The sequence below is a fragment of the Euprymna scolopes genome, chromosome 1 (assembly GCF_053919585.1).
Source record: "Euprymna scolopes isolate OS-2025 chromosome 1, ASM5391958v1, whole genome shotgun sequence".
In the NCBI taxonomy this organism is placed as follows: domain Eukaryota; kingdom Metazoa; phylum Mollusca; class Cephalopoda; order Sepiida; family Sepiolidae; genus Euprymna; species Euprymna scolopes.
Genome location: NC_136482.1, coordinates 155,661,872 through 155,681,318, shown reverse-complemented (window position 1 = coordinate 155,681,318; position 19,447 = coordinate 155,661,872). Strand labels below are relative to the sequence as shown.

At 32.8% G+C, this 19,447-nt stretch overlaps 1 protein-coding gene and 1 long non-coding RNA gene across 2 annotated transcripts in view; one reads left to right on the top strand and one right to left on the bottom strand.

Annotated features, from left to right (window-relative positions):
* The window catches only part of LOC145276811 (uncharacterized), a 42,125-nt gene extending 38,975 nt beyond the window's left edge, over nucleotides 1-3,150 (top strand). The window contains exon 3 of the long non-coding RNA XR_013868017.1: nucleotides 2,097-3,150. This is a non-coding gene — a long non-coding RNA (uncharacterized LOC145276811). The remainder of the gene's footprint in view (nucleotides 1-2,096) is intronic.
* The window catches only part of LOC145276805 (G-protein coupled receptor 143-like), a 105,703-nt gene that overhangs the window by 79,772 nt on the left and 6,484 nt on the right, over nucleotides 1-19,447 (bottom strand). The window contains exon 2 of the mRNA XM_080128126.1: nucleotides 5,367-5,587. The gene's annotated coding sequence lies outside the window, so the exon portion shown is untranslated. The remainder of the gene's footprint in view (nucleotides 1-5,366; nucleotides 5,588-19,447) is intronic.

The following is a 19,447-nucleotide window of genomic DNA, read 5'->3' as shown; positions in this document are numbered from 1 at the left end:
CAGCGTTGCAAATATTTTTATATCAATGTTTATATTGTATCAATTATCTTTATTTTAATTGGACAACATTTTAATACCGAATTAAAACACTTACTCCCTTTATGACTTAGAAATATAAAATTCATAGAAAGTAAAAAAAATAAACAAAAAGATTTTTGTATATGGTTGGGGGGGAGGCAGGAACTTCTTGTATTTCTCAGTTTTTTTTTTTTTTTTTTTTTTTTACACAGTGATCACCACTTATCAAGGCCCGGAAGCCACTCGGGGATAAGGGTTATTGCAAGTACATTACGTTAGTGTGGAGATTTGATGAAGTGTTTACTTAAGGGGGCGGTTCATTACTGCAGAAGATAAAGTGATTAGAATCAACCACATAAACGCAATGATCAACAAGACACAAGAAAACAGCAAATACAGACTCTTTATTTTAATTGGACAACATTTTAATACCGAATTAAAACACTTACTCCCTTTATGACTTAGAAATATAAAATTCATAGAAAGTAAAAAAAATAAACAAAAAGATTTTTGTATATGGTTGGGGGGGAGGCAGGAACTTCTTGTATTTCTCAGTTTTTTTTTTTTTTTTTTTTGTTTTTTTACACAGTGATCACCACTTATCAAGGCCCGGAAGCCACTCAGGGATAAGGGTTATTGCAAGTACATTACGTTAGTGTGGAGATTTGATGAAGTGTTTACTTAAGGGGGCGGTTCATTAGGAATTTGTTAACGTTGGACTTGAACACATCCAAGTTGTAGTCCGGTGGGAAGCAGGCAGATGGAACAGAGTTCCACAGGCGTGCAGTTCTAAGAAAGAAGCTTTGTTCATGGAATCCGCGTTTTGATTTAGGCACAGATATAGAGTGGGGGAAATTTTTCACAGTGGATTCAGCTAGACGGGTGTTTTTCGTGAAAGATTGGCGAGGGGGACCAGAGATTGGAGTTCAGACGAGCACCTGCCATGGAAATAACGATAAAACAAGGATAGGCTCGCAACGTCTCTTCTGTGGGAGAGAGGTTGCAGGGTAGAGAACAACTAGGCAACGCGAAGACAAGTCTGTTAGTACCAAAATACAGGTTGTTCTAAAAGTCTTGGACACATTTCAAGTCATTCAATTTCAAATTGACTTTTGGAACCCCCTATATTTCTATAGTCTATAAAAATAAAATATTCTTAAATCTCAAGCATTAAAAGAAAAAGAGAAAAAAAAAAAAGAAAATTAAACTGACAGCAACATTTTTCTTTAAATTTTGGACAAACAGCAAATTTATTTTTATTTTATTTTTTAATAATTTATCTATGTAGGTGTGTGCATACTGATGTTTGAATGTAAATGGCTATGCAAGTTGTTGTTTTTAATTGTTTACATCTGCTAATTAAACAGTTTGGAAATATACATCTTTTTCTATGTTTGGCTTCTGATAGAATAAAATATATATTTTTTTTTTATTTCTGGAGAATGTAGGTCCACATATTGTTTATAATAGAGCTGTTTGATTTATTTATCATGTTATAAAATTATAGTTTCATCATGCCATTAAAGGTTTTACTCAAAACTGGTGTCATAGGTAAGTTAGCCTCTTAGCTAACTGAGTGAATGAGCCCCATTCCCATTTTTACTGTGTGATAATAGACCTCCTCCAAAATGGCCACTTCCTACTCTTAATTTTGATTTTATGTATCAAATAAATATCCACTCTTTGCAAGATTATCCCACGAAGCAGCAACTTTATGGCAACCTACCTACCATATCTATTACCATCAGAGAGCAACGTCTACGATTTGCCGGTCACTGCCAGAGGAGCAAGCAAAAGCTGGTGAGAAATGTATTGCTGTGGACTCCAGAGCACAGACGCACAAGCACAGGACGACCTAGATCCATGTATATCCAGCAAATTCCACATGAACATAATGCCAACTGTGATCCTGAAGATCTGAGGTTGCTGATGGAAGACAGGAAAATCTGGAGAGGGAGAGTCACATTGGCCTTGGCAAGGAGCCCGACCAGATAAATAGATAGAAATATTCAGGGTAGGCTAAAATGCACCCTATTTTGTTTTTCATTGTGTTTTACAATTTTTTTCATATTTTTCAGGTGGTGTTGACAGAGGTCTGAGAGAATCTTTTGGCATTAACATGGATTCAATTGGATGCTTTACTACGCAGCTGCGAATAAAAACTCATTGAGGTGAACTTTGTCACAAAATCAATTCTTCTAATGCAGCGGCAACGCAGGAAATATTTTGGCAGGAACAATGTACTTGATAGAAGGGTAATTTATTATTTGGTGGCCAAATTTTGGGAGATTAAGCATGACAAACGCCCAAAAGCCACAGTGGTCAATAATTTCTGACAATATTCAAATTTTACCAGAGCGCCTTGAGCAATCTCCCAGAAAATCAACATGCCATCTCTCACAAGAAACTGACTTTAATCTGTCTCCTTACAAAATTCGTATTTATCAGAGGCAAACTGATCACAATAAAGCAGAATAAGAAACATTTTGTTGATATATTAGTGAAACGATTGAAAATTACCCTGGCTTGTTGGACTTGATTTTCTTTAATGATAAGGCTCACCATTACTTGAGTGGATATATCAACAAGCAGAATATACACTTCTGGGCCCAGGATAAGCCCCACGAAGATACCCATCATCCTTTTAGCCAACAGAAAGTGATTGTATAGTGTGACATTGGATAAAATGGCAACATTGGACTTCTTTTAGGAGAAGGAGAATGAGAATTGGGTAGCCATAGACAGCCATTGCACTCATGTAGATGAAGTTTATTTCTGCACTGATCAGATGTGAAAGATTCAACCCTCCCCCGCAATCATTCATATACAATTTGGTGAAAATTTTTTTCCAAAAATGTCTTCTTGAAAAAATTTGAGATCAAAAAGAAAATAGGGCTGTTATTTTGGACCATACTTTACATTTCAGAATTTTTTAGATGAAGGTTGATAAGTTTTATGATTTGGGTTATTAATACTGTTGTTCTCATCTTTTTTGAATGTTTTGAAAACAATCTGTATATTAATACGATAGCGTGCATGTTATTTTGTGTGTCACGCTTACATCTTTTTTTCTTCCGAGTAACTGTCGTTTAATTGTTATGAACTTCTGTTTCTTGTAATAAATAATTTCACCAAGAATTCTTCATAAGTTTTGGTTTCAGTTTCGATTATAGCTGAAAGAACTTAAGTATATATATATATATATATATATATATATATATATATATATGTATGTATATATATATATTTTTTTTTTCTTTATAAGTTTTGGTTTTGATTCAAGCTGATGCACCCAAGTCATATGGATATATTTTTTTATTTTTGAAATGACAACTTTATAATAGAAGATAAGAATTGACAGAAAATTGACTATAATAATATATATGAAATCTGCATGAATTAAAATATCATATTTAAGTGTATTTTACAACCGGGCTATGCCAGGCGTCCCTGCTAGTTTAGATAAATACTTTTGCAGTTTTAACAAAAGAGCTACAATAACATCAGGGCGTCTCCATTTACGCTGAACATCCACAGAATGCCAACATCAATATATTACATGTGAAAGAGTCCGCTGTGGAATTTCCACAGGTCCTGCTGGTTTCTTATAATTTCAATTTTATGGCGCTTTTTAATGTAGAAACATTGGGTCTGTTATCAATGCATATATTTTTTTTCCTAATAAACAGGAAATAAGGCCACAATATTGCCAGACTGATCCATTTAAAAATACCTATATTTTTGAGATTTAAAACTCATCTTGATGAATATACATCAAACTCAAAAAATGCTAAAAGAAAACTTCATGAAAAAATTAATTTTACTTCATTAAAATCAGTGTTAATCAAAAATGTTTCTTTTAAACTTAGTCCATTTGGATGAGGGTGAAAAGAGACGTAACTGTGTACTGTATCCGAAATATATTTTATAAGAAAGTCTTATGCTCAAATGCAACAGATCAGATAGGATTTAAAATTGGTATAGCCGATTCCATGGTCTGCGATAGTATCTATTAGGCCAATTCTGCAACCATTTTATTCAAAGAAGAACACATGTAGAGAGTAATAAACCCAACTATTTTATATCAAATAAACGGGTGAAAAGAAAAACAAATAACAAAAATGGATGTTTTAAGAAAAATTCCATCTACACATTAAACTATTGAAAACTTAAGCATTACAGACCAACTGACATAGCCTCACATAAAGATGTGTTTACATATAGAAAAGTTTTATTCCAAATTTTACCATATAAAACTGACTTAAGAATGACAGGTTGGTGAAAATGTCATTTCTAATTTAAGCATGACAAACCAAGAAAAATATAATTTCAAACTTGAGAATTGCACATCAACGAAAATACTATTAGGTTGGTGCTAAAATAATGTTGTTTTTTGACGATTATATATTTGATTAAAAAAAAAAAGACATTATTTTTGCACCAACATAATATTTAAAATATAAGCATGGCAGACCAACAAAAACATGATTTAAAACATAAGCATAGTAGACCGGAAAAAAGTGTCATTTAAAAATTATGCATAACAAACCAGCAAAAATGTGTCATTTCAAATTTAAGCATGACAGGCAAGCAAAAGTGCCATTTTAAACTTAACTATGACAGATCAATGAACCAATCTTTTTATAGGGATACTTTTGCATATTTTAAATCTGGTAATAAGTTTTGTAGTTTATCCTATGAGGGAACAAATGTGTCAGACTCTGGAATAAGAGCGTTATTATATTTTGGCAATATTTAAAAATGTAAATTTTCTAGTTTGGAATATGATTAAAACAAATTTTATAAAATATAAAAATAACTTTTTTTTTTCCAAAAGAATTTTATTTTCATACATCGAAACCTATTCACAAGTAAATGCTCATTTTACACTCTCATTGTAAAATGAAGACTTACTTTATAACTAAATGTAATTCAAATACCATATGTTCTATGCAAAGGCAGCAGAAACAGCATTCTGCATTTCAGAAAAAAATTTCAATTACAATTGCCATAAAGTGTTCATTTTACAATGAAGTCATAACAGCAAAGTGATAATTTTTTTCACAAACTTCAAAACTCTAAATATGATAATCGACATTAGTTTATATCTTGCTGCACAACTCCCTACATAGTATCACTGCAACTTATTGTCCACTACATCAAAGTGGCACTGTGCCTTGGTTGGGATGAAAATGGAATTAAAAAAAAGAAAAAAGAAAATTGCAGTTTGAGGGAGGGAATTTCTTTTTTAATAATAATAATAATAATAATTATAAAAACGATTTCAACCTCTGTTGCCAAAAATGTCTTTTTGTTCACCAAATAAAAAATACAAACATCTCACTCACTTGGTTATAAATGTAAAATCCGTGTCGCCAATAACATCATGGGTGAATCCTCCATCAATTCTAAATAAAATTTTTCCAGATTTTTTCCAAAATTGATATTTGATTATTCTGATGAAAATATTTTCAATAAAGGTTGTTGTTATTGCAATAATTCATTTTTGATAAGTCCGTAGAGTCCTTCTTATGCATAGCAAGCAGGTTAGATGGGCTATTCTGGAGGGCTGAGTAGAAAATAGAGAAAGAAAACAGTCAATAATTAAGACAGTCCCTAAAAATAAATAAATAAAAAGTGAAAAAAAAAAATTTTTTTTTTTTTTTATTAAATCAAAAGAAATAATAAGAGATATAAAACACAGTCACATGCTCTAATATTCGCCCTCATACAAAACACAAAAAAAAATGTATGAGAGAATATAAAAAAGAGAGACAATTAAATAGTTTACAAGATTCTGGAGAGGAACAATTGAGAAAGTTATGTTGGGTCAGCTGATAATATCTCCACCTTCCCCACTACCTTTTCGTGGACAACACTATCATTACCTGCTTTGTTAGAGAGGTTATTGTTAATCTGTATAAACCAGGGCGTCACCAAACTACCGCCCACATGCCAGAATGGGCCTGCAACACCAGTTCATCAGGCTCGCTGACGATGCTTACATTTTTAAATGTGAATATTATGGTTAGACTACTAAGCAATGTTCAAACATGTGGGTATCTCTTTTGACTTAAATATTCTTGACGAGTGGGGGGGGCGGTTGTAAAATACACTTAAATATGATATTTTAATTTGTCTAGATTTCATATATATTATTACAGTGTCATGATTTCAAAAGTAAAAAAAGAATATTTATTTGCCACCAGCTAGAATCAAAACTGAAAGCAACTGTAGCATTCAAAGCTGGTGACGTTACCACTGTACCAACGTGACATGTATATGAACTGATTAAAAATAAACTAAGATGAATGTACAAAATATATAATTATATTTTTTTTAATTTTGACTCCTTAACAACGACTAAAGACCCATAAAAGAATGGTCTATAAAAAAATCCAATCATTTGAAGCCCCTAGCGCCATACTGCGACTTTTAGTGTTAGAAGAGATAGACTTTGAAAATATGGAGACAGCCAGATATAGTGCCTTTTATAAATTAGATTATTGCAATATTTGTTTATTTTGTACCACCTCCCAGCTACTAATAGTTCTGCCTATAATCTGATGTTACCATGGTTCCACGGCAACGACTCTCCCGGAATATTTCTTTTTTTTCTTTTTTTTTTTTATTGCTTGATTCGATTTTGTATACAGACATGAAAGTCACTGTTTGTGTGTGTGAATTCCTCATATGTTCTGAAACGGCTGAGCCTATCTTTTGCAAATTTCACACAAAGCTAATTTATATGTCTAGCAGTGTTCTTGTTACGTACTGTGTCTTATTTTTGAAGTACCAAATATGAGAGCATGTTTTGTTGTTCTTATTTAGATGACGACTTATATTTGTTGTTGTTGTTGTTATGTTCGTCTTAGTAGTGTCTTAGAGGTTCATGTTGTGTGATCATGTTGTGAGATGCTAAATATTATATATATTCATTGTGAGTGTTCATATTGTCTTAGGATGTTCATGTTTGGTGAGATAGCATATTGGAGACATAAACAGGGTATATATAACGAGACAGACAGTTCTGTATATATGAGAGACAGACAGGGTACATATAAAGAGAGGAGCACCAAGCCTGTAATTCAATGAGAGGAGATTTATGAATATCTTGATAGATAGACCGAGAGTGCGTTTGACATTTACGTTTTGACAGTTGTACATTTTTATAAACACAAAGTTCATATTAGTACAATTTCACTTTACCTTTGTTTTGGTAGAATGACACAACACAAGACGGCAGTTATAAAAACACATGATGATACGTTTATTTCTTCCTCAACCGGTCGGACATGATTTTGTATTTCAGGGATTCAAAGTTGTTACATGGTTATCTCTAAACTCTCTTGCTTCCAGAGGGAGCCTTGACTCTAACGGAGAATCGGTCTGATCTCCTCTGTGTCTCTGATCTGACTGATCTGATTCTCTGCTCTAGCTTCTCCTTCTTTGAATCCTCCTATATTGAGAAATCATTTCTGCCCTGACGTCACACTTATGTCTGGTCAAACGTAACCGCAACTCACGTGTTTCCAACATGCGCGATTTGCACATTTTTGAAACCATTTCTGATGACCAGGAAATTTCCCATTCTCTTTGTTGTTTTACAAAGGAGTTTAACCTACTTGTCTAATTCTGTAACCCATATTTTTATTATGCATTCTTTCTAAGAATGTGAATAGTTTCCAGCCAAGTTTGTATTTATTAAATATTTTAACAGAATCAACAATTTACTGGACATTTCATTTATAATAACATTCTGTGTTTATTTTAACTTATGATTGGAATTCTCAATTCCAAGTCTATCTTCACATGTTCGAATCCTTGACTATCTTATTTCATATTTATATTTAACTAATTCCCTATTTTTTTACTTACATGAAAAGGGGACAGCCCTTATCATGTAACATTCTTAGATATGTTTTGTACAGAAAATCGAAAAAATGCGATCTTAGAAATAGCTTTTCTCTCTTATAGATAAAAAGAAGAATTTTTACAGGGGCATATTTTACATTACACTGACAAGGGAGATAATAAAATTTCAGCAAATCATTTCTTAAAAAAAAAACAGATTTATTATAATCTGGAGATATAGCTTACTGGTAAAGCATTTGATTACAGATCGAATGATCACGTGTTCAAGCCAGGTGTACCTCACCATTTTATTTTAATTTTTTCATATTAACAAGTTCAATTTACGATAAAAGAAAAGGTACCATTTAAAATCGCCACAAATCATTTCTTTGTTTGCATATTTCAAGCTAAACATTAATCAAAAGTAACTTTTCCAGAGCATTCATTGTCAAGGCCAAATATCAGCTGACGTGATATTGTAAACAAACACAGACGGAATTTGATGAATGACATTATTATTATTATTATTTTTTAATTTAAAAATTTTCTGCCAATTAGTCCACTGGGTAAATTATTCCTCATAATATATATATATATAATTATAAAATTCAAATGACCTTGTAACGATGTATGTAACCCACTTTCCGGTTTATGATACCCGGTTGCGCATGCGCGCATGATCTGCTCACTGAAATATTAACGTTATTTCAAAATTATTATTTAACATGGGAAGAGTGGGGTTTAAAATAACTTAAATGTAATACAAAAATGAACGATGTAATAATATAAAAAAAAAAAAAGCAGATATATCAAAATTTGAATTTAACTATAATAAGTATTATGGTATCTGTTCAGTGCACATTTACCTATAAGTATGGTCAATCACTTATAATTCAGTAACTGTAAATTTATTTTTTCAAAAATAAACAACTATAATAAGCAGAACGACTCAGAGAAATCTATCTATATTCTTTTTTCATTTTAATATACTTTCATAGAAATGTTTCTGTGTTATGTAAAAAAAACAAAAACTATTTTCTTTACTTCACAAGTGTCACGCTCATACATGAATTCTATAGCTAATATAACATACTGACCCAACTGGTCACGGGTAGTCTAGTATATATATATATATATATATATATATATATATATATATATATATATACTTGTTTATTGTTATATAAACATGCTCACATCCCGCTAGTCAATAGTCAAGTCGCTGCCTGATGATATCTGTTGTTTGATTGAAACAAGTGGCTATTTGTAGCAGCGGGATGTGAGCATGTTTATATAACAATAAACAAGTATTATCAGCTCTTTTTATTGAGCACTATCTAACAACCTCGTTGAATTCATTAGTCCATTACTTTTGAATATAAAAAAACCCGAGTATATATATATATATATATATATATATATATATATATATATACACACCGGGCAAATTATTCCTCGTAATATCTAATCAGTAGAGGATTGATTCTATAATAATACATATGCAATCTGTATAAATTAAAATATCATGTTTAGGTGCATTATCTAAACAAGCAATGCCAGGTTGTCAGCTAGTTATTATTAATAATGAAGACTGCTATGAGAGGGTCATAAGGATATTGGGGATTGTATTACTGTACACAGATTCGAAAAAAATTGTCTAAAAACTAATTTAAAATACTGTTAAAAACTCGCTCAATATATGACATAGGCTGACATATATTCGGTGAGTTTTTAACAGTATTTTTCTAGTTTTTTTTATTTTTACTTCCTTTTCCCAAACTTACCGTGTCAAAGAGAGTCGGGCGCCGTTTTTAACTTTCCAATACATCGGTAAACACAGTATGTTTTTCAAGCTGAATAAACATGTTACATTAAGTAAAAACACTAAAAACTTATCCAGTTAGGTAGAAAAGTAACTTATCTTGCCTTTGATAACATTTATTTGTTATATATTTGTTTTTTTACAACTTTTTCGAATCTATGTGTACAGTAGTACAAACCCGGATATTGATTATTTTCCTCCTCTCTCTGATAAACGGAACAATCAGTGGAAAATGGAATCTCAAATTTGATTCTGATTAACTTCCCCTTAGGATTAATCTATAATATAGCTTCGCTGAAACTGAGAATTCTAATGCTTATTTTTGTGATATATAAAACGAAATATATCAATAAAATATCTCAAATTGAATTTTAAGTGAAACAAATGATACCTACATAATTGTCAGGTCTCAAATGTTAACATAAGGGGTATTGAGATTTGGGAAAATCTTTTTAATCGGTTTTCGGACAGAAATTTGGCTGTTAAGGGGTAAAAGTTCAACGATTTGGCCTTTGAGAACTCTACCAAACTCCTCCGTCAATTTTGGGTCTAAACACTTGAAATTTTAGATGTAGGTTACTTGGACATGGATCAAACTTTTTAATTTGATTCGAGCCCAAAACAATAAATGTTAAGGGGTCAAAATTGGGGTCAAAGTTAAAAAAAATTGACCTCTGCGATCTTAACCAAATTACACAGCCAATTTTTGGTCTAAACATTAGAAAGGGCAAGCTTTTTAATCATTTTTTTTTTTTTTTTTTTTGCTGAAAATTTGGCTGCCAAGGGGTCAAAGTTCAAAAGATTTTACCTTTGCGATCTCTAGCAAACTATTCAGCCAAATTTAGGTCTAAACATTTGAAATTTTACATAAAGAGTATTCAGACATGCAGCAAGCTTTTTAGCAGTTTTGGGGCGAAAATTTGGCTGCAAAGAGGTCAAAGTTGAAAGAATTGACTTTTGCAGACTATCAAACTCCTCCGCCAATTTTGGGTCTAAGCACTTGAAATTTTAGATATAGGTTACCTGGACATGAGTGAAACTTTTTAATATATATGTACATATGCACATAAAGTTATGAACCGTAAATAGGGCCCAAGCAAAGCCGGGCTGAACTGCTAGTATTTATTAAAAACAATTTCACACTCTTCTGGTTTTTTCTAAACATTAAATTATAAACAAGAAAACTTTTCAATGCAAATATTTCACCTCAAAACATTTTCCTACTTTCTTATAAGTTCATATGTGAATTTTGTATGTTTGAATCAATAGAAAACCTTTTATATATACTTTTTGTATTCCCTTATTTCATCAGCATTGATGACGAGACATATTTACAAGGCTACACACTCAAATGACTCCTATTAACACGTTTTCACTAATTATGAGGACAACTGAACCGGCCGTTTAAACCATATAGAAACATTAGCAGTATAAATATAAATGCTAGAGTATTTAACATAGCTTCTGACTAATCAATTTTCATTTGTTATTATTGCTGGTATTGAAAGTATATGATTCAGAAGATTTGTATTATCGTGTGGAAGATGGTAAATTCATACCCAATCAGCTTCAAATTATCAAAATGATTTTCAAATTGTGAGTGAGAAAATTTTTTTAAAAAAGATAAGCGATTGTTTAAGAAATATTTCCATTCATAAACATAATTACAGCTTACCTGAATATTATCTGCTTGAAATAGCGAAACATCTTTGTACAATTAATTCCTACATATGCATAAGTTTAATACTTTATAAGGTTACATAAACTTTAAATCTTAAAAAGGTCTTCAAGGAAGCAGGTAACTAAAGCTGATTTTTAAAAAAAGATTTTGATAAACAATCTCATTAAGATGGTTTAAAAGTTAAAATAAGAAAATGCTTAACGAGATGCCAAACGAGACATACTAAATAGAATAATAAATAAACAGAATAATAAATGCATTATATAAATTATAAAAATGAATAATAAATAATTAATTAATAAATAATTAATAACACAGATTCTCAGCAGTAGAGCAAATTTCAATAATTTTTAAGGCCATTAAATTAATGGAATTAAAATATTTTCAAGCTGATAATTACAATTGTGTAAGGTGATTTTTTTTTTTACTCAATTGACAGTCAAGTCAAGGTTTTGGGTTGATTTAAAAAATGTTTATGTCCGGCGCCATTTGCAATTATTAAACACGCCCAAAAGTGTCTCAGTTTTATAAACATCCTTTGGAATGTGTATACCAACTATTCTTCTAATTATTTAAAAATTAAAACTTTTACTTATTATTTTGTCATTGTTTTATTATTATTATTATTATTATTATTATTATCATCATCATTATTATCATTATTATTCATTTATTTTCTGTGATTTTGCCATTTCTTTCTTTTAACACAGTAAATTGTCACACCCAATAAGTAATTTAACTAATATTCTGTCAGGGCTGAGTAATTAATAAAAATGAATTTTAACACGACTGAATATGCAAACAACGTTTTAATGTACAGAAAAAACGTTGTTTGCACATTCGGATTTCGGACAATTATCAAAGAACAATAATAAACGACTAAAAAATAATAATAAAAAAAAAACACACAAAACATAAAATTTTTTTGAAAAGACACAACATGACCTGGTATTCAGCTAATCATTTTTTTGTGTGTTTACACCTACACTAAATATCCTACATTTTTTTTTTTAGAAAACAATATCTTTCAAACAAAACAATTTTTTTTTACCTCCAGATTTAGAGACAATAAAAGAAAAACAGAAAACAACTCACTTGACATATAAAAATGCAAACTTAAAAACGGTATTCTGTATAAACTTGAGTCCACATAGAGATAGAGTTAAATTGTGAAAGTTAAATATTAATTAAACTAAACTGTCCTGAAACTATGCTGTCTTAATTCCTTGATAGATTTTTTTTCAACTAATTAAAAAGTATAAAAATAGTTTAACTATTTATAAATCAGTGAAAATGTTTGATATAATAACTAGTAGAGTTACCTTACGTTTCCTGGGGCCAAAATGTAACTTATTTCTATTAAAACTTCTACCTCTCTATCTTTCTTTCCTCAACCGGTTCTTTGTTCTCCATACACGCAGACAATTCTTCTTTATATAATAGATTCCTTGAGTAATGTGGTTGTTTGTTTTGTAGTATTTTACTTTTAACTGGACATACAAACACACATGCAGTTCCTACAGTTAAGTACCTAGAAAACGGAGCTATTAAACCTGACATCATCCCCAGCTAAAAAAAAAAAAAATGAAAAAAAAAAACCCAAAAAAAAAAACAACAAAAACAAACAACTGCCAAATAGATGATAATTTGTTTTTAATTATAGAATTTGCAGTTTTTTCTGTTCTATTTTTCTTTAACTTTTCTTTTTTTTATGTTATAAGATTATCAGCATTTTTTAAATTCCTCTAAAGCTAACAATAACCTTAGGATGTACAGGCTGGGATCAAAGTGTAGTATTTTTATACAATTTGTTGTGTGTGTTTTCTTTTATTTAAACTACACAGTATTTTATTTCTAAAATATTATTTTATTTATTTTTTTTTTTACATAGGAGTCACCATTTATCAAGGCCCACTCGAGGATAAGGGTTAATGGGTGTACAGTAGTCAATGGGATTATAGTGTAGTAATCGTTAGTGGTGGAAATTTGGTAAATTGGATTACTTGGCGGGACAGTTCATCAAGAACTTGTTTATGTTGGACTTGAAAACAATCAAATTGTAGTCAGCTAGAAAGCAGGCAAACGGAAGAGAGTTCCACAGGCGTGCAGTACTAAGAAAGAAACTTTGTTCATGAAATCTATGTTTAGGCTTAGGCACAGATAAAGATAGTGGTTTTGGCAAGACGAGTGTTTTTCATGAAAGTTTGGTAAGGAGGGATCATAGATTGGAGCTCAGACGAGCACCTGCCATAAAAATAATGATGAAGCAGAGATAGACTTGCAACTTCTCTTCTGTGGGAAAGAGGTTGCAGGAAAGAGAAAAGGGCATCCTCCACTAAACTACGAAGTTTATTTTTAACTCAAAACTAATTGAAAACACTATGATGTATGGCTAAATACATATTTAGGTTCTTTTTTTTTTTTTTTTTTTGTAAATGGCTGCCCTCGACCAATTATTTCCTGGTAAAAATTAAATTGAATTATATTTTCTTCTAAAAAACATGGTCTGACTATCCCCAAAAATATTGACTTAAAAAAAAAAAAAAAAATTAAGTTTGCAGCACACAACCTATTGATGGCTGTATATTAAAACTAGCTTGGGTGCCTGGCGTTGCCTGGGTGTTTGGAGGTGTGTGTTGAGCAAAAAAAAAAAAGAAAGAAAAAAAAGAAAAATGTGGTAGTAGGCAGGCAGGCTCGAATCCGTACCACAAAGGAGGAAAAGAATGTGAAAAAAAAAGTGACGTCTTTGCTGTTGCACCCATCGCCAAACTGGAAGTGCCGAAGGTTTAAATTAAGGCTAGTCAATTGAATAGAGGGATGGCTTTCTAAAATATCGGCAAAAAAAGTCACCCCTCCCTGTAGAAAAGTGCTCCATTGAGAGTGAAGGAATTCATGTTTTTAGCCAATTTTTCGATATTTGTCCTCTGAAGGGTCGAGCTTCAAAACGATACTGATCTTGTGAAAATCCGTCGCCTTTGTCGAAAGTTATAGGTAGATATACATACATACATACATACATGCATGCATACATATATTTAAACAGACAAGTGATATTTATATTATAAATGAGGCTGTTTTTTTTTCTTTATATTATTAGAGAGATATATAATAACATTTTGTAGACATTTAGTGAGAAAATATCTCAAACTGCATTGTGACAGGGGATTTGTCATCCAACAGCTTGTCCCCTAAAACATTCATGAGAAACTCTTCATAAAACAATGATCCAGTAAAACAGAAGAGTGCATCCCTCGAGGGGCGTATTACAAATGCAATTATCCTAACAATCATATGAAATGATAAGGTGAGAGTTGGGGTGGTAAAAAGAAAAGAGAAACTTTTTTCAGTGAATGGCGGTGAGAAACATAGACAAATGGGGATAAAGACATCTATGAAAGCTGAATCGACCATATTATGAAAAGTATGTACTGAATTGACTATGTCATGAATACACGGAGGAATGATAAAATTGTCACCCTAGAAAAGACGACACGATTCCATTTCCGTTTGATGAAAACCGGGCTTTCTTTTTATTTGTTGCAGAACATCTACTAGTTGGCCAGTTGTGTACAAATTCCAAGAGCGATAGGAGCCTTCTATCATGTCTAAAAGTGACACAATGCTCAATGAGCGAAATTGGAGATGCGCCACTGTACAACTCCTGCTCTTTACTGATCCACGTTATGACAACAGGACCATTGCCAGCACCATCAAAATGTAAATCCAAACGGTTAAATGCTTGAAGCCACAGCTCAACAAAGTTCCCAGCCACGGTTATGCTCTTTGGTGTGGTTTCAAGTGTGCCACCTCAACCTCACGTCTTCGAAGTCGGCTTGAAAGTCAACACCAAAGTGTACCTGGATGTGCTGAAGAGTGTGGTGATCTCCAGGTGCAATCAGGTGGCCGCTGGCAGACCCTGAGTCTGGCAGCAGAACTCTGTGCCAGCTCACAAGTCCAAAGAGACTCAGGTTTGTCTACAAAAGAAGTGCTACGACTGTGTACCCTTTTCTCACTGGCCCTCCTCCTCCCCTGACATGAACTCACTCGACTACTTTGTTTGATCATATGTCGAGAACATCACCAACATGACTTCCCACAACACCAAAGCCAGCCTGATCACCACCATTCGCAGAGTTCCTACAGGCGCTTTTGGAAAAGGCATGCTCCCAATTCTGGACCCGTATCAAGGTGGTGATTGAGGCTGAAGGCGGCTACATTGAATTGCTGTTAGCTCTACTACATAATCAAGTTACCTGAATTGATTTTTTTCAATAAAACTTTTAAAATAAAGCTGTAGTGCTGTTTTCTATAGGGCGACAACTTTATCGTTCCATCCTGTAAATCACATGGTATAAATTGTTTCCCTACAAAGTTTTGTTTGTCAGGCTTCTCGTATATCTTTCAACTTAGCCTCAATTATCTTGAACGGTGAAATAATAGCCTGAAGCCTGATATTTGTTCTGACCTAAGTACGTTTGGATTAACTTGTAAGTACTTTTACATGGAATTATGTGGATTATTTTGGTTGTAATAAAGCTGTTGTGACCCTCATCAGCATGAACACATGAACCAGGAAGAGAGGTAGAATATAAACGTGTCTGATGTGGCCATTTCTTATTCGTCCAAAAGGAAGAAGTTACAAATGCAATCATAGGTTACCATACATACTTACATATGTCTATTACAATAGAAAAATGCGAACATGAAAAGTAATATGGTTAAGCTTAAACATGGAAAAGTAAAGGACTAGTTGTTAAAACTGGAAAAGAAAAGGACAAGATATTCTAGTAAAAAATATAATAAATTTATAACTTAAAATATTGCAGCATTAAGAATTGATTATATAATGTTGTAAATTGAATTAAAAAAAAATTCTTAATGCTGCAATATTTTAAGTTATAAATTTGTGAATTTGTTTGTCGATTTTATTGATGGTTTAAACAGTGTTAAAAATCAGAGTTAAAAAATATTTGAATAAATTTAATAATTCAAGAAATAAAAGTTCTCTCCTTTATTTAAAAATACTTTTTATAGTTTTCATTTATTTTTATGATCACATTTTAATTTGCAAAAAATTTTTAAATTAATTATTTTCCAAAGTTGGAGAAACCAAAAAAGAAAAATCAGTTCCCCAAACAGTTACATAGTTATTTGCACTTACATGTATCTCTTGTGAGTTTGTTGGATAACACAGGTATGTTCAGACTTGCATAGTGATACGTTGGGTGATTAAAACACTTAGAACACAAACAATAATTTAAGTGAGTTGGTCTCTGGGGTCTGACATGATCTTGCGTAGAGGTCATTTTAGAGTGACGTGGAATTAGGTAGAGGTTTGGAAAAGACATTTTTTTTTTTTGAAGAGTCAAGAATCGGGAGTGAGAGAGTGCAGATCGAGTTGGACAGTGATACTTCCCAGTAGAGGGGGATCAAAATGCATTAGTTTAGGACCAGTAGCAGCTTTCCAATGGGAAAACATTAGTAATAAAAGTTGCTGAAAAGATGACACAAGATTTGTCGATTTATTGGGATGAATCTTCTTTGCAGCTTTTCCAGAGGATCTGTCAAACAAGATCAAGGTAGGTTTCTCCGATTGGGCCAATGTTACAACCTCAGAAAACTTATTTGTCTGTTTTGTTACATGTCCGTTGTTATAATTTTGTGTCATAATTTTTATACCACTAGACAATATACAAATTTAGACACATGTACATAATATTCACCTCTCCATGTTATACAAAACGAATATTACATATTCGTTCTTGCGCCGTAATATACAGAAGCCCCTGACAGTCCTTTCACCAGAATTCTTGTACACTGATACCACAGAGACAATCTTCCAGCTATTAGGGAAGCAGGATTCAGCAAGGCATTTGTTGTACAGTTTGGAAAGTACGGGGGCAAGCTCAGTTGAACTTTTTTTCACTTAATATAGCAAGCATGAGCTCAGGCCTTGAAGGTATCTAAGTGTTTAATGATATCGTTGACATGAGAAAGGGTGACTTTCACATCATATTTGAGGAAGATCATATCTTGGAGATCAACATTTTTTTTGGTGATGGGTTATGACTAGCGGAAAGTTTACCTAAGTTTTTATTTTACAAAGTTGTTAATCCAAATGTCACAAAACTTAATTTCAAGAATATTCGTTCTGGCGCCACAATATATACCGTCCCGACAATACAGCACAGTCAACCATTAATAGCCATGACTAATAACATGCTACCTGAGAAATGATTCTTCAAATTCCTTGGCTTAACATTCACACGCAACATGAACAAATACATTGAAGACACTGCAAAGGTTGCTGCAAAGAAGGTGAGTTCTAAATTGACAAATATATAGAGGATAAACTTCTCTTTCTTGTAGTGGGCGAAATCGCCCTCTATGACTAAGTAGAGGAATAAAGAGATTATAGTTGCATGCTGTATGGCGAGCTCTCAGCCGGTAGGAGACCAACCAGTAGACCACTCCTCAGATTTAAGGATGTGTGCAAAAGGGACTTAAAATCGGGCAACATTAACCCTTTTGACCTTGAATCCTATGCTGCGGACTGTGACTCCTGGAAGATCAAAGTCAAGAAGTGTGTCCGGCTGAGTGAGGAGAGAAGAAATGAACAGTGGGAAGAGAAGAGAGGCAGGTGCAAAATGATAGCATCAGCAGCAGCATCGGCAGAGCTTGATAGAGAGTATCCATGCGGTAAGTGCAACAGAATCTGCCGCTCCTGCATGGGTCTGCTCAGTCACAGCAACAGTTGTCACCACTCCACATCACAACCTTCAGGCGCATGCTCTTCTTAGACAAGAAATGAGTACACGAAATATGTCGATATTATAATTACAACCAAAGCACATTTATTTGCAGCATAGATATACTATAAAGTTGTACAGTTCATAGCAAACATGTATAAGTAACATTACTTGCGCGTCTGCCTCAAGAGTCTTTGGTGAGAGTTCGAATGGCAGTTTTGCGGTTGCGAAACCAGAGAGTAATTTTGTCACATCTGCATGTGGTGAAGTCCATGGAGAAAGAGAGAGAATGAAATGAACAGGAAGTAGGTTGTATCGCCCCCTTGTGGCAAAGAATGGCATTGCACAAATTAAAGGGCGATAATCCTGATTACCTTTATTTTGTCTAGTTTTTTATTTTTAACTGCCTTTTCCCAAACTTATCATGTCAAAGAGAGAGTCGGGCGCCATTTTTAATTTTCCAATACATCGGTAAACACTGTATGTTTAAAAATTAAATGGCGATAATCCTGATTAACTTATAGTCATCAGTGTCATTGTGTCGGGAACTCAGTTCCCATAAATACATTGAAGACATTGCAAAGGCTGCTGCAAAGAAGGTGGGTTCTAACTACCATGCTAGAAAATCACTCACCCTTAAGAGTACCCTGTATCTCTATGAAGCTACTATTCGCCCATGCATGGAATATTGGAACATCTGGGATTGTGCATTCAACACTAGTTTTTCTCTCTTAGCATTGAAATTCGCATCATCGTTGTATTTTGGGAGTTACCTCTGAATGTTTTTTTTTTCTTTTAAATCGCATGTAATGCGCCAAAGCATGTCAAATCAGTTACCGTTTGAATTTTGATATAAAAGCATGTGTTCTTCATATCTCTATGAAAACTAATGGGAAGATCTTTTCTACAGAAAGTTATTCTAAGGAACTTGTAACTTCTGTGGTTAATCCCCTTGAATGAGATCTTGAATTATTTTCTCTAGTTGGGGAACCTTCTAAGAAGAAAGAACCCCTCACGGCATATTCTTCCGTTATGAACTTTGAGTTTTTCAACTTTCTTGCGACAGGATTAATCATGAATCCAACAAAAACTTGACTCCCTGACCTGCCTCAGTCAAGAAGGATTACCTTAGAGGCCAACTACCATGCAAAAGATGTAATGTTTTCTGCAAACACAGAATTAAATCAAGTTAAATGTTTCTGGCTTGCAAATGTTGTGTCTTCAGAGTCTTTTACTTCTGTAGAAGAAATGTCTATATTAGAGAAGGGCCAAAATTGAAGCTACAATTTAATAGATCCTGCATTATCAACCAAGTTGCACTTC